Source organism: Centropristis striata, chromosome 20, assembly GCF_030273125.1.
Source record: "Centropristis striata isolate RG_2023a ecotype Rhode Island chromosome 20, C.striata_1.0, whole genome shotgun sequence".
Lineage (NCBI taxonomy): Eukaryota > Metazoa > Chordata > Actinopteri > Perciformes > Serranidae > Centropristis > Centropristis striata.
The window spans coordinates 34,992,319-35,005,286 of record NC_081536.1 but is presented as its reverse complement, the minus strand read 5'-3'; the positions used below and the strand labels follow the sequence as shown (position 1 = coordinate 35,005,286).

Sequence of the window (12,968 nt, the reverse complement as noted above, 5' to 3'; positions counted from 1 at the left end):
TTTAGTTTAGTTTAGTATTAAGATCCCCATTAGCTGCATTAAAGCCACAGATGTTCTTCCTGGGGTCCAACACAAATATACAGTTGAAAACACAAAACATAAACATTATAAAGATTAAAAACTAAAACAATAAGTGAGCGATATGCTTCACCTAACAAAACAAAAACAGAATAAGCGTTGACACTTCTTAACTGCTTCATTCATTCTTCGTTATATTAATTATTCACATACAAATCCATATTCTAAACATTTCTACATATATATGTATAATACATCATTACACAATCTACTAACACATAATACATATATTCTATATACATTCATTCTACAGCATATACCTTATAATAACACACCTATAGAAATATACTACATTCATATAAATAAACCATGCTTTCTTTCTTTGATAAATGTTTTATTAATATTTTGAATTGCTTTATGTTAGTGGTGAGTTTGATATTTTAGGCAGTGAATTCCATTCTTTCATATCTACAGAACCCTGCGCAGGTAAAGTTTCCTCCAGCTGCATGTCTGCTGATATATTTATGGCTCTCTGCACTATAAAAGGTTTTTAAACAAAATAAAAGGTGTTTTTAGAACAGATATATTTCTAATAACAATAAACAGTGAGTACAATAGTCTGTCTTTGACCAATAACCAATGAAGTTTCTTGTGCATAGAGATAATATTTGTCCTGTAGTCACACTTTAGTGTTGTGTGGGCAGCTCTATTCTGTATACATTGTAGTTTATTTAACATTTAGTCATTCAGTCCTACTGATTGTCTTATTTGTAGTTAATAAATGAACAATTAGATGACTCGACACAATAAGTCTGGTTTTATTATCAGTAGCTGGATGATAACAGATTGTTGTTCACAGCTCAGTTTACTGTTAATAAGTAGCCCTGCCCCATATTAATGATTGTTACATGTCATCAGGAGGAATCTGAACAGATGTAATAAACATAATAATGTTTGGGCTGATCTTCATTCTACAGGTTGTTTAACTCTGCAGCAGCTGCAGGAAACAGCTGGAACAACGACTGACACAGTAAATAATAATCAGCTGCTCTCTGACACCTTTTCTTTCACAGGATGGCGACTCCGTCTACAAGCCTCATTATTCTCATTTTTAAAATAAATTAAAAATTACCCAACAAATATGTAAAATGAACCCCCAAAATATATGTAAAATTACACAAAAAATATGTAAAATTATCCCAAAAATATTTAAAATTACGCCAAAAAATATAAAATTACCCCAAAAAATGTGTAAAATTACACAAAAAATATGTATGATGTCAGTAAACATTTGACCACAGCAGCAGCAGCAGAAGGTCCTGGTCCAGACTGGATTCACTGTTCACAGCTAGAACTAAATGAATGGATAATAATGGTGGACAGGTAAAGTGTCTCAGGTCCTGTGTCCTCTGCAGGTCCTGAACCTCTGGATCATACAGAGTCAAAACATCAAAGCTGCTCTGGCTCCTAATGAATTCATGATATGTCTGAAATGTGTTCATTCAATGCTGTCAAACTAAAGTCTAACTCCTCATCTGTTCAACAGTAAGTATTCATGTTGTAGTTAGACATGGTGGAAAGTAAGTACATTTACTCTAGTACTGGACTTATCTATACTCTTGAGGTACTTTTACTTTACTTGAGTATTCCCATGTTATGTAACTTTATACTTCTACTCCACTACATTTATCTGACAGCTTTAGTTACTTTACAGGCCGATTTAACATGAAAAATGTGATAAATTAAAAGTTGTTATACATTTTTCTTAATTAAAACTCATAACACTATATTAAATAGTTAAAATGAGTCCTGAACGCTTATTACATAAAAGCATCAACACAAAGAATGTAATAATATATTTAGAATATATAAATCAATCTGAGTGGGTCCATTCTGCATAACGAGTACTTTTACTTTTGATACTTTAAGTACATTTTGATGCTGATACTTTTGCACTTTTACTTCAGTAAGTTTTGAATGCACTATCTATCTATCTAGCCCCTACGGCTCCTCTCGGCTCCTCTCGGCTCCTCTCGGCTCCGCTCGGCTCCTCTCGGCTCTGCTCGGCTCCTCTCGGCTCCTCTCGGCTCCTCTCGACTCCTCTCGGCTCGGCTCCTCTCGGCTCCGCTCGGCTCCTCTCGGTGAGAAGAAGATACCCGGATGTATCATCGCCTGTATATAATCGTGTTTCTCTAAACAAATAGTCACATGTGAGTCTTTATAAACATTGGAGCCATCCCTAACAGGACACATGTCTTCTGGACATTTTGACACAACAATGGCATTTTCTGACGGACAAATCAGGAGAAAATTAACTTTGTTACAGACCTGTCTCTGTCAGCAACGAGCTCTCGCGAGACCTGACAGAAGACACTGTTACTGTTACCCGAAGTCTCGCGAGAGTTGCTTCAAAATAAATTATTCTTTACCTTCACAGTATTTCCGAACGAGTGGCGGGAGATGAGGCCACGCCCACTGAGGACATTTAGTTGACGGGTAGGATTTCAGTTTAGTTTCACCTTGTCTCTTCTTGACGCAGCTTCAGGTCTGTAACTCTTTTAACTCTTTATAAACTCTATGAACTCTTTATAAACTCTATGAACTCTTTATAAACTCTATGAACTTTTTATAAACTCTATGAACTCTTTAAACTGTTTATAAACTCTATGAACTCTTTAAACTCTTTATAAACTCTATGAACTCTTTAAACTCTTTATAAACTCTTCTAACAAACATTTAGTTGTAGCAAAGAGTAGTAGAAGCAGTCAGATGTTTTAGTCTCAACACTTTATTTTAGATAAACTCGTCACGCCCGTCTTCCAGCATTCAACAATCAAACATGGCGTCACCGTAAGGCTGAAGTCAAAGCTTCTAACGGTCCACAAACCACACGGGGACATGTGGGTTTGGTACACATTTAACTCTAACTGCAGTCACTCCAAGGACAATAGAAGAGATTCTCTTTACGGGGACTTGCCTCAAGTTTTATTTCCCTCTCTTTTCAACTCAAAACTTCTAGAAAGTTAGTTCTTTGTTACTGTTAAAGCAGTCCTACCTCTCTCATTTGCACATTATTTGATTTACTTATGTTTGATTTACTTTTATGTCCTTGAAAAACAACCTTAAATTCTTAAAAGTCAAGTCCACAATGTGTATTCCTTCAAGAAACTCACTCTCAGAACTCTGATGAAAAGTTCTGGTCATCTCAATGGGGGATAAAATTATTTTTTCACATGGCTCAACCAGATCTGCAGGAGTTGCAATCCTATTTAATAACTGTCCTGGGAAATCATAACAACTAAATCTGATAATGAGGGCCATTGGATTATATGTGTGTTGGATTTAGACGATGCTTCGCTAATTTTGGGAAATATTTATGGTCACTGTAGCAACATTAAATAAAAATCTTCTCTCAGATATCAAAGAAACAATATTAGAACTTAAAGAAAAGCATCTTACAGAAAATGTAATCTGAAACTCAAACTTATAGCAAGATAAATAAGTATGTTCTATCAAAATCTATATCAATCATCCTTCTCCATAACAGATTGTGACTTCTTCCTAAATTATTTTAAGGATTGTATTCCACAAATGGACAGTGGCTTGAAAGAAGAATGTGAACAGGTTGTTAGTTTAGAAGAGCTAGATGAAGCTGTTGTGTGTCTAAAATGAGATCAATCTCCACAGCTAACTTTTACACACACTTCTGGAGTACGCTTAGAAATGTTCTTTTTCAAGTCTTTAGAGAAGCTACAAGTCATTTTTCACTACCAGTTTCTATGAAACAAGGAATCATTACACTTATAGCAAAAGCAGGAAAAGATAGTCAATTATTAGATAATTATGGTCCAATTTCATGACTAAGCTATGATTATAAATGACTGACATACAGTAAGAGATTAAAAGGAGGCCTGGATCAAATCATTAGTGAAACACAAAGAGGATTTGTAAAAGACACATCTATACATAATGATATAAGAGCTTTTAGATGATCACCATCTGATAGAGGATGAAGGATTTATTCTATTCCTTGATTTCTACAAAGCGTTTGTTATGTTAGAGCATCAGTTTCTCTTCAAAGTCTTATATATGTATGGATTTGGCCCCAATTTTTGTGACATACTAGAATCCTTTTATAATAATAAAAGAAGCTCAGTAGCACCCATAGATTCAACATGAACCAGGAGTTCAACAAGGTTTCCAATGTTTCCCCATTCTTATCTATTATGGCAGCAGAAATGCTTGCAATTTATATTAAAAATTCAGATGTTCCCAAACTAGATGTTTTTGATGAACAGATTATTATAAGTCAACTAGCTGATGACACCACCATCTTTAAAAACCTTAGAACAAATCCCCAAAATCTTTGAACTACTTGATATTTTCTCTAAAGCATCAAGCTCAACACTTAATCACAATAAATGTGAATTAATGGCCAAACATGACTGCAACCTTACAAATGCTTATAACATTCCCATCAGATCCTCTGTGAAATATCTTGGTGTTCATACAACCAAAGATGAAAAAAATTGTGAAACATCAAATTCACAAGACAAAATGACTGAATGTAAATCCAAACTCAACATGTGGTTCCAAAGGGACCTGAGTGTCTTTGGTAGAACATAGTTAGCTAAAATGGAAAAGCTTGATGTATTTACCCTCCATACTGTATGCCCATATCTAATGAATTCATTAAAACTATTAACCAATTGAACTTCAGTTTTATTTGGAAAAAAAACAGGTACATTACATTAAAAAGTCAGAAATGGTCCAAGATTATGAAGATGGAGGTCTGAAAACTATTGATTTTGAGTGTTTAAATGCTATATTAAAATTAAAGAGGCTAAAATCTTTCCTGATGAACACAAACTGTATTTGGTTTTGTCTCCCTAGAGGTGTTTAAAAAAAGGGTGGTATGGAGTTTGTCCTTAAATGTGATTTTCAGGTTGAAAGATTACCAACCAAACTGTCCTCATTTCACAAACAGGTTTTATTATGTTGGAAACTCGTTCACACACAATCTTACTCCTCATCAAAGCCCAATATGGAATAACAGATTATTTAGGAGCAATGGCAGATCTCTCTTCTTGCACAACTGGATGGATAAAAGTATCTGGTCCATAACTCATCTAATTAAAGACCAGGGACATCGGCTCTCTTACTCACATTTTTGTTTAAAATATGATTTAACCTGCACACAAGCCCAGTTTAATAAAGTAATTAAAGCGATCCCTGAAGCAGTTAGAAGACTCGTCCAAAACATAGATATGCACTAACTCTGGTGTGATAAATCTTCCTGCACTTCATTTCTATGGCCTTGACTTTCTGGCTAGAGATTGTTCAAACATAGCCATGTGTTTTATTCACCAAACCAAAACTCTTTTCCCAATACAATCAATCAGAAATTCCATTCTCCAACTATTTCCTAAATCAGACATTAACAAACTGAGAGCCAAATATCTTACGTATCCTGTCAGCCCAAAACAAGAGAAGTTCACTTCAAATCATGAATAATATTTATCCATCCAATGAACTGCTAAGATTGAGATTTGGTTTTGATCACAACAACTGTGCTTTCTGTGATACTGAAATTGAAACTACTGATCACTTGTTTTAACACACATAGACTCTGGGACTGTTTGGGAGGATCTGCAGGACTGGCTATCAACTAAAATCACACTTACTCATCTCACAAGAGAACATGTTGTGTTTGGTATTATTATCATTATTATTATTATTATTATTATATGATTGTAAACAACCTGATTATCCTGAAATGGAGAAAAACAAAACCACTTTTTAATGTTTTTAAAAAGACTTAATATATTCATAGACCCCTCATTGGTGTGTATGATGTATTGACCTGGTTACCTCCCCTTTTTTAAATTTTTATTCCTGTTTTATTTAAGCTTTTGTTTTTTCTTTCTTCTCTTCTATATATATATATATATATATATATATATATATATATATATATATATATATATATCTCACTGTTTTGTCTGGTTGTTTTGTGGCTGCAGAGTAGAATTGATCTTGTGTTTCTATCAGGAGGAAGCTGGAAGAACCTGAACCCAGCGGTGTGTCCATGAAGAGTGACTGGTCTATGGAACATCCTTTTAACTTCAAAGACGGACGCGGCTCCACTAGAAGGTGAGGATTTCAAACCAAACGATGTGTTTTTATCTGACCTGATCCAACTCACCACAGCTCTGCTACTCTCTTTACATTACATGTCATTTAGCTGACACTTTTGTCCAAAGAGACTTACAATAAGTGCATTCAACCTGATGGTCCAAGCCTCAGACCACAGGAATCAAGAAAGTGCATAACCTTTAAGAGCCAACTGTAACCGCTACAGGAGTGCTATAGAAGTGGGTGCCACCGGGTGCCTCTCACCCTCGGCAACTCTGGAACAAGAGAGACCAGCCCCTCTCCAGGAGTTTGGTTCTGGAGACGGTTTTTCCATGTGTTGGTAGTTTCATCCCTGCCCCAGGCAGAGGTTTTTACAGGTTTGTCTGGTTGCTGTTGCCAACTTAATATTGTTGTTGCCAGTGCCATTTTCACCTGACTGGTCAGCCAGCATTAGGCGTGCAATATCGGTGTCTTTTTAAGATTAATTAAAGTGTCTATTTTTAAATGTCTTTATCTAAATGGTGATTAGGGTCGTCTTGTTTTCAATTCTAGATCAAAACAATCAATTAAAATTAGCTTTCATTTTCAATCATCGATTGGACCATACGGCCTTGTAGAACCTGATAATGTAATAAAAATCTGCACTTGAGTCCATTGAAAATGTAATAAAACCTGATAATGTCATAACTTCCCCATAATGTAATAAAGTGCATTTCCCAATAATGTAATACACTTTTTTACCAATAATGTAATAAAGTATAACATTAATGGAGGTTATTACATTATCAGGTTAGCCTTCATTTCCCAAGTCCTGATAATGTAATAATTCCCCAATATTGTAATAATTTAACAGCAGACCATCCATTACTTGGGTTCAAGTGGTGATACTGTGTATCAACTCTAGCTCAGAGCTCTAGCGCCACCAACAGGTCAAAGTTGAATGTTTATTCACTTTTGACCCGTTCATCCGTTTTTCACTAAGGATGTGTAACTGGAACCCTTGGGCCAATCCCAGCTCAATGCATCCTCAATGGGGTTTTTCGGCCATATTGGATTTTCCGCCATCTTTGATTTGATCAAAAACCTTTAAAAGGCCTCTCTTATCACAAATTTTGTCTAACCTTCTCTAATCTTGGCCCAGATGATCTTCAGACCATGACACACAAATGCATTCAACATCTTCTTGAAATTCAAAGGCACTTCAAAGGCAATCAAACTTGATGGTGAGGTCACCAAACAGGAAGTAAGCCCATTTCTCAGTAACCCTTTAGCATATCTTAACCAAACTTGGTACATATGACATCATGACATCATCATATGACCCAAAACATCTGGTGACCTTTGACCTCTAGGGGGCCACATATTCTGTCCAACCTTCATGAAACTTGGCATATGATCTTCAGACCAAGTTGAACAAATGTGTCAAACAGCTTTTTCAAATTCAAAACCATTTGGCTCTCTGACAGCCACGATAATCTTGAGTGCAGTATCTCTGGAATGCATTGGTGCAAGTGATTCAAATTTGGTATGAGTGTTTGTAGGGACTTAAAGATTAACTGATTTGATGATGAAGGTCAAAGGTCTCTCCTTATATGTCCTTGATGCACATGTTTCAAATTAAGCAGCTAGCTCAGTGAGCTCAGCAACATAGCAACATTTTAGCCAGTATATTGCATCCACTCTAGTTTCTAGTTGTTATTATTATTACTACTATTATTGTCTTTAATCATCTCCAGTAATATATTATTACTACTAATACGAATAATCAAAAATATAGTATTACATTACAAGTATTGCATTACCTACATCGTTTTTCTAACTACATGCTGGTACCAAAGGCTCATCGATAGCTGTCCAGTGTATAAAGTCCCTTGTTTTATTATAAATGTATTTTATATTCTATATTTACTTCAATTAGTCTATCTACTAAAACATGGAGGGCAAATGAGGCTTTGGTTAGTGAAGTTATTTCATATAATATTCACATTCAATAACGATAATACATTGTCTATTTGCTATTGGTTTATGGATTATACACCAGTTCAGTATATGGATGCCGAAGGAAAGTTCAAATCCATGTTCACAATAGCCATGATGAAGACATCAACCATAAAGAAGTTCTAAAATGGTGGCTCTAAAATGAGGTTGCTTTTCTGGATAGGTTGCTTTTGTTGTGTGTTGAAATTGTCATGAACCTGGCTCTAGGCCATGACAAAAACCGGGAAGAGACAATATGCCAATAATTACGTTAGTTTATTTCCAAAAGTATATATAAAAAGTAAACTAAATACAAGTATGAGGTGTGAAAATCAGTAACATCAGTAGTGTGCATGTGGATGTGTGTAAATGTGGATGTGGTGTTGTGAAGCACAAATAAACAGCAAACAAAACTATAACAAAATAGCAACAGGACTTCTGGTGTCAGCAGGGCAGAGAGAGAGAGCTCCAGGAAGCTGGGCCTTTTATTTCCTGTGGAGCACCGGGCCCAGGTGCTCCTGATCAGGCTGCATCAACTGGAGACAGAGTAATACAGGGTTAAAGGAGACAGACGTACAGCTAGCAGGGTCAGCACAAAATTAACTGAACAAATACAAAATTGTTGCATTTGGAGTCCACTGCCATTTGCCAGTGATATTTAAAAAGTTCAGAACACAGTTGGTAACACTTAATTTTATAGGGTCCCTAATACAATGTATCCAACCTATGTACTTAGTAAAAAGTAAAGTGTTACTGCAATGTTTGAGCAGTGCTATGTAGCCTAATATTGCTGTTGATTATGTGAAAATGTTCTGAAAGCACTAGACACAAGTAGTTACATATAGTTAGAAATACAAAATAATCCATTCCAAAAACGTATAAAAGCTGCAAGCAATGATGAAGGGGCATGTACAGTGGATGGCACCAAGGCTGGTTGAGACCAGGTTCTTTTCCTAGGTTCTAAGCCGGTTTAATGTCAATAAGAGTTAAAGTTTAACACCAGGATGCTCAAAGATCACCGTCTGAAGACATAATGCAAAATGATGTTCATTCAGAAAGCAAAATGAACAAAACACATACATATAGAATGTTCACTACATGTGAGTAACAACAAATGCATCTCATTCATCTCCCACTGGTTAGACTGGTTTTCACGTCACTCTGTTGCTTTATTTTTAGACTTGGACTGTGAAGTGTTGAGGGTGTGACTTGCTGAAACACACCAGGAAGAAGAAACAAGCAGCTTCTTGACTCACAGAGTTTTTCCTCCACACATGAAGGTGGAAAGTGTCTGTAAGTGGACCTGAAGTGAGTTCAGCAGGTGAGAATCCTACCAGAGGAATCTGTAAATGTTTCATCATCAGGATCACTTTGATCACATCGTGCTGCGTCACTGTTTCACTGCACAGGAGGAATGTTTCTTGATGCTGATTGGCTGTTTTAAAAAGTATATATATGATTTACTCTGCAGAATTCCTCTCTGAGTTAAAGAGCAATGGTTTTAGAAAGATTTAAAAGTAATGTTGTTTGTGTTTCTCAGGTAGAATCAACAGTTTGATTGTGATCATCAGTGAAACATGCAGGGCGTGTCTGAACTGGTCTGACAGCTTGGATCCTCTTGGCTCAGGTGTGTTTATATTTCCTAACTGTTAATACTCTGAAGTTATGTATATAAATGAACTGTTAAGTGGTCAAATGCAGACATCTTCCAACACTGAGACCTGGTTTAACCATTTAGCACAGTCCAGGTCTCAACTGTCCAGAGGCTTAAAGAACACAAACTTAAGGAAAATTAAAAACACAATATGTGTGCACCATGTTATTGTTACCTGTTGTTGGGATTCACATGGGCTTACAAACAAAGGCCAGGCCTACATGGAAGGTTTCAAGCCTGACTTTGGGCCTACATGCCGATAATAAAGCCTGACCCCCGCCCTTTGTAACAAAGGAAGACCACGAGGGCCGGACCCCCTGTGGTGAGACCAGGCTGTCACCTGAGTACAGGAGAGCTCCAGCTCAGACCCCATTGGTCTAGACCAGAGAGATCCCGTGATGTCACTGTGGCTTTAAAAGTAACAGCGGCACAGAATTCGGCCTCTTCCCCCCAGTTGTGTAAAGAAGATCCACGGCCGCCGACTTTTCTTTTTTTTTAATGGATAAAAGTTTTCTTACCTCGCGGGACGAGCCAAGTCTGTTACTATAACCTCTATAGCTATTACTGCGTTATTAAACACAGTTGGATCCAAGTAACTTGTGGTAACAAGTTACTGCTACCTGCAGAAGGAAGACAACCATCGCCGTTTCTTCACGAAGGAAGTGTTTTGGATTCACTTTCTTTCCTCCCGACGTCTCCAGCTGTTTCCCTCAGTTTTCATAACTGAAACAGCGTCGTTATCTCCGCGGACGCGCGCATAACGGACCTGCCAGCAATCTCAACTTCAAATCGCTACAAGCGCGATTCAAGTAAGAGGCTCTCTTTGTCTGGGCAGAGTATAGGTTTATTTTAATTAATAGACCATTTGTGCTGTTGGTATAAGTTAACGGACCTCCGAGTCCTAATTACCTTGTGTGTTGCTTATACCTGTATACCTGTACTGTTTTGACTGTGTCTGTGCGATCGCACAGAATATTGATCTGTGTACTACGGTGGTGGTCACTGGCGTGTTGTTAAATCACCGCTCGCAGAGACAATAACTCGTATTTTATCAGTGAAACAATCTGTGAGGCGGCTGTCGGTAGCACGCTCACTCGCCGTGTTCCACGTGATAAAAGGCGATCTCTTCCTTCTTCTCTTACTAACGCTCGTACTAGGGGTGTGCCATATCGTATTGTTCACGATAATACCGGTATATTTTTTTTATGGGTAAAAAAAATGCATATCACGATATTGGCAACATGACCTACTTCTTGACAAAGTGGCGTAAGCATTTCCTATTAATTACCTAGACCTTGGCGGCCCGCCAGAGACTCTTGTGCTGCTCTAACGTCACATTTCAAGGTACTGAAAGTATATCTACACTATTCATAACATAAAGTTATTTTGCGTTGTGTCTCTGCTCAGCAGGGTCTGTCACCCGTCAGTCAAAACCCCGACCCACCTCTCTGTCCTCCTCCGAGACATGCGCACGCATTCACACACGCACTGAATATACCGAGCTGCCCTCCCACTGCGCTTCAAAACAAGCACCTACCTGTCTGTAATGTATCAGTCCCGTCCCCTCTCTCTCTCTCTGTGCGTCTGCGTGTGCGTGAGCCGATCTAAATATTGTCAACATGTCTTGTCAGAGGTCCAAACACACTGTTGCATTGTGCCGTTCGTTAGCCGCGAGCTAACATTAGCTAACAATTAAAGTTGTTTTAATCACAAAAAGCTACTATTAGTTCCTGTCGCTTCACAAATGCAGCTTTCAAAATAAGAGCACAGAATCCACCACAGAAATTACAAGAAGACTGTCAAAATAAGATGCCTTAAATAAAACATAGAAGAACCTTTATTCTCCTTTACAATAATTAATTAAAACAGGCAATGATGTGTTTGTGAGGTGTTTGCTCACATTTAGCTCTCAAAGTGGACGAGATTGATCACATTGTACTATAAAATGTACAAAATTTTCTCCCAGGGGAGCCCCCAGACCCCCTAGAAGGTTATTTTTTATTATTATTCACTAATACTCAAGTAAGTGATTTTTTTGTATTTGGCAACTGTTGAGATTTGCAATTTACACTACATTTAGATTTATGATTGATTTTTATTTTGTTGTACAATTTTTATTTATTTATATGGACTACAAAATAATTTTCTATATATTTTTCAGTATTTTTGATATCGTCAAGAATATCGTTATCGCGATAATACTCTGAAATATCGTGATATTCTTTTAGGGCCATATCGCCCACCCCTAGCTCGTACACACACATTTACATTTACACCCACTGTTGCACGCCGTTGTAACAGTGTATACGTGCCAACGCTTAAAGTCCGCATCACGTGGGTCGAGGTGGTTCAGTACCACGACGCCGTGTGGCCAAAGCGTGTAGCACACCCCTCTCTGAGACTGCTTGAGCCTAGCCGCCATTTTGGCTCTTGTTACTGTCTCCTCCCCTTCTCTCTCCCTTGAGACCTCCCGAGCCTGTCGCCGGCTGTGACGTCATTCTCAGGAATACGTCCGCCATTTTGGCTCTCGCCATCTGGCTCCTCCTCTCTCTCTCTCACACACACACACACACACACACACACACACACACACACACACACACACATAATCTGAGTGCTTGAAGCCTGGTTTTGCTGTTGTAACCATTTTTAATAGATGTGATTCGTAGTTTAGAATATAAATAAGTTGATTGATTTAAGTTTTATTGGTTTAATCTATTTTGCTTAAGTAAAATAAACTTGTTTTTGGATTTAAAGAGCATTTGTTTGTGATTGTTTGCATGAGTGTTGTAATAACAGCTGGTTGTGAAGGTCAGTGCTTGAATTTCACCTTTCAATGTTCCTATCATAATTATTAATATTTTAGAATATTGATATTTCTTAGTAGTGAACACCCCTTTATGAGACTATTTTTCACAGTTTGGTTATTGGTCCCTGTTCACAGGGTGGTGCCCCGATATTAATAATTTACTTAACATGAATAATTATTACTGTTAAATATTATTATTAAATATTAATTTTAATATTTAATATTTGCCAATATCAAACCTGCTCCTGCTATTCCCAACACTGTAGTAATGTTTTTATTTTATTTTCCCTAAGATAATATAAACAAATTAAGATTTAAAAAAAAAATCCACATTATTAATGTTATGATGTAAATAAAATGAAAAAAAGTCAAATT

General features: G+C 37.1%; 1 protein-coding gene across 2 annotated transcripts in view; it reads left to right on the top strand.

The window, feature by feature from the left end:
* The first annotated feature begins 1,536 nt into the window (after window positions 1-1,536).
* Window positions 1,537-12,968, top strand: part of LOC131993793 (NLR family CARD domain-containing protein 3-like) — a 33,292-nt gene continuing 21,860 nt past the window's right edge. The window contains exons 1-6 of one of the 2 annotated variants that reach the window (XM_059359830.1): window positions 1,537-1,563; window positions 2,168-2,228; window positions 2,456-2,514; window positions 6,070-6,171; window positions 9,310-9,451; window positions 9,671-9,757. The gene's annotated coding sequence lies outside the window, so the exon portion shown is untranslated. Of the gene's footprint in view, window positions 1,564-2,167; window positions 2,229-2,455; window positions 2,515-6,038; window positions 6,172-9,309; window positions 9,452-9,670; window positions 9,758-12,968 lie in introns of those variants that run through there. The other variant, XM_059359831.1, reaches the window with a different exon arrangement.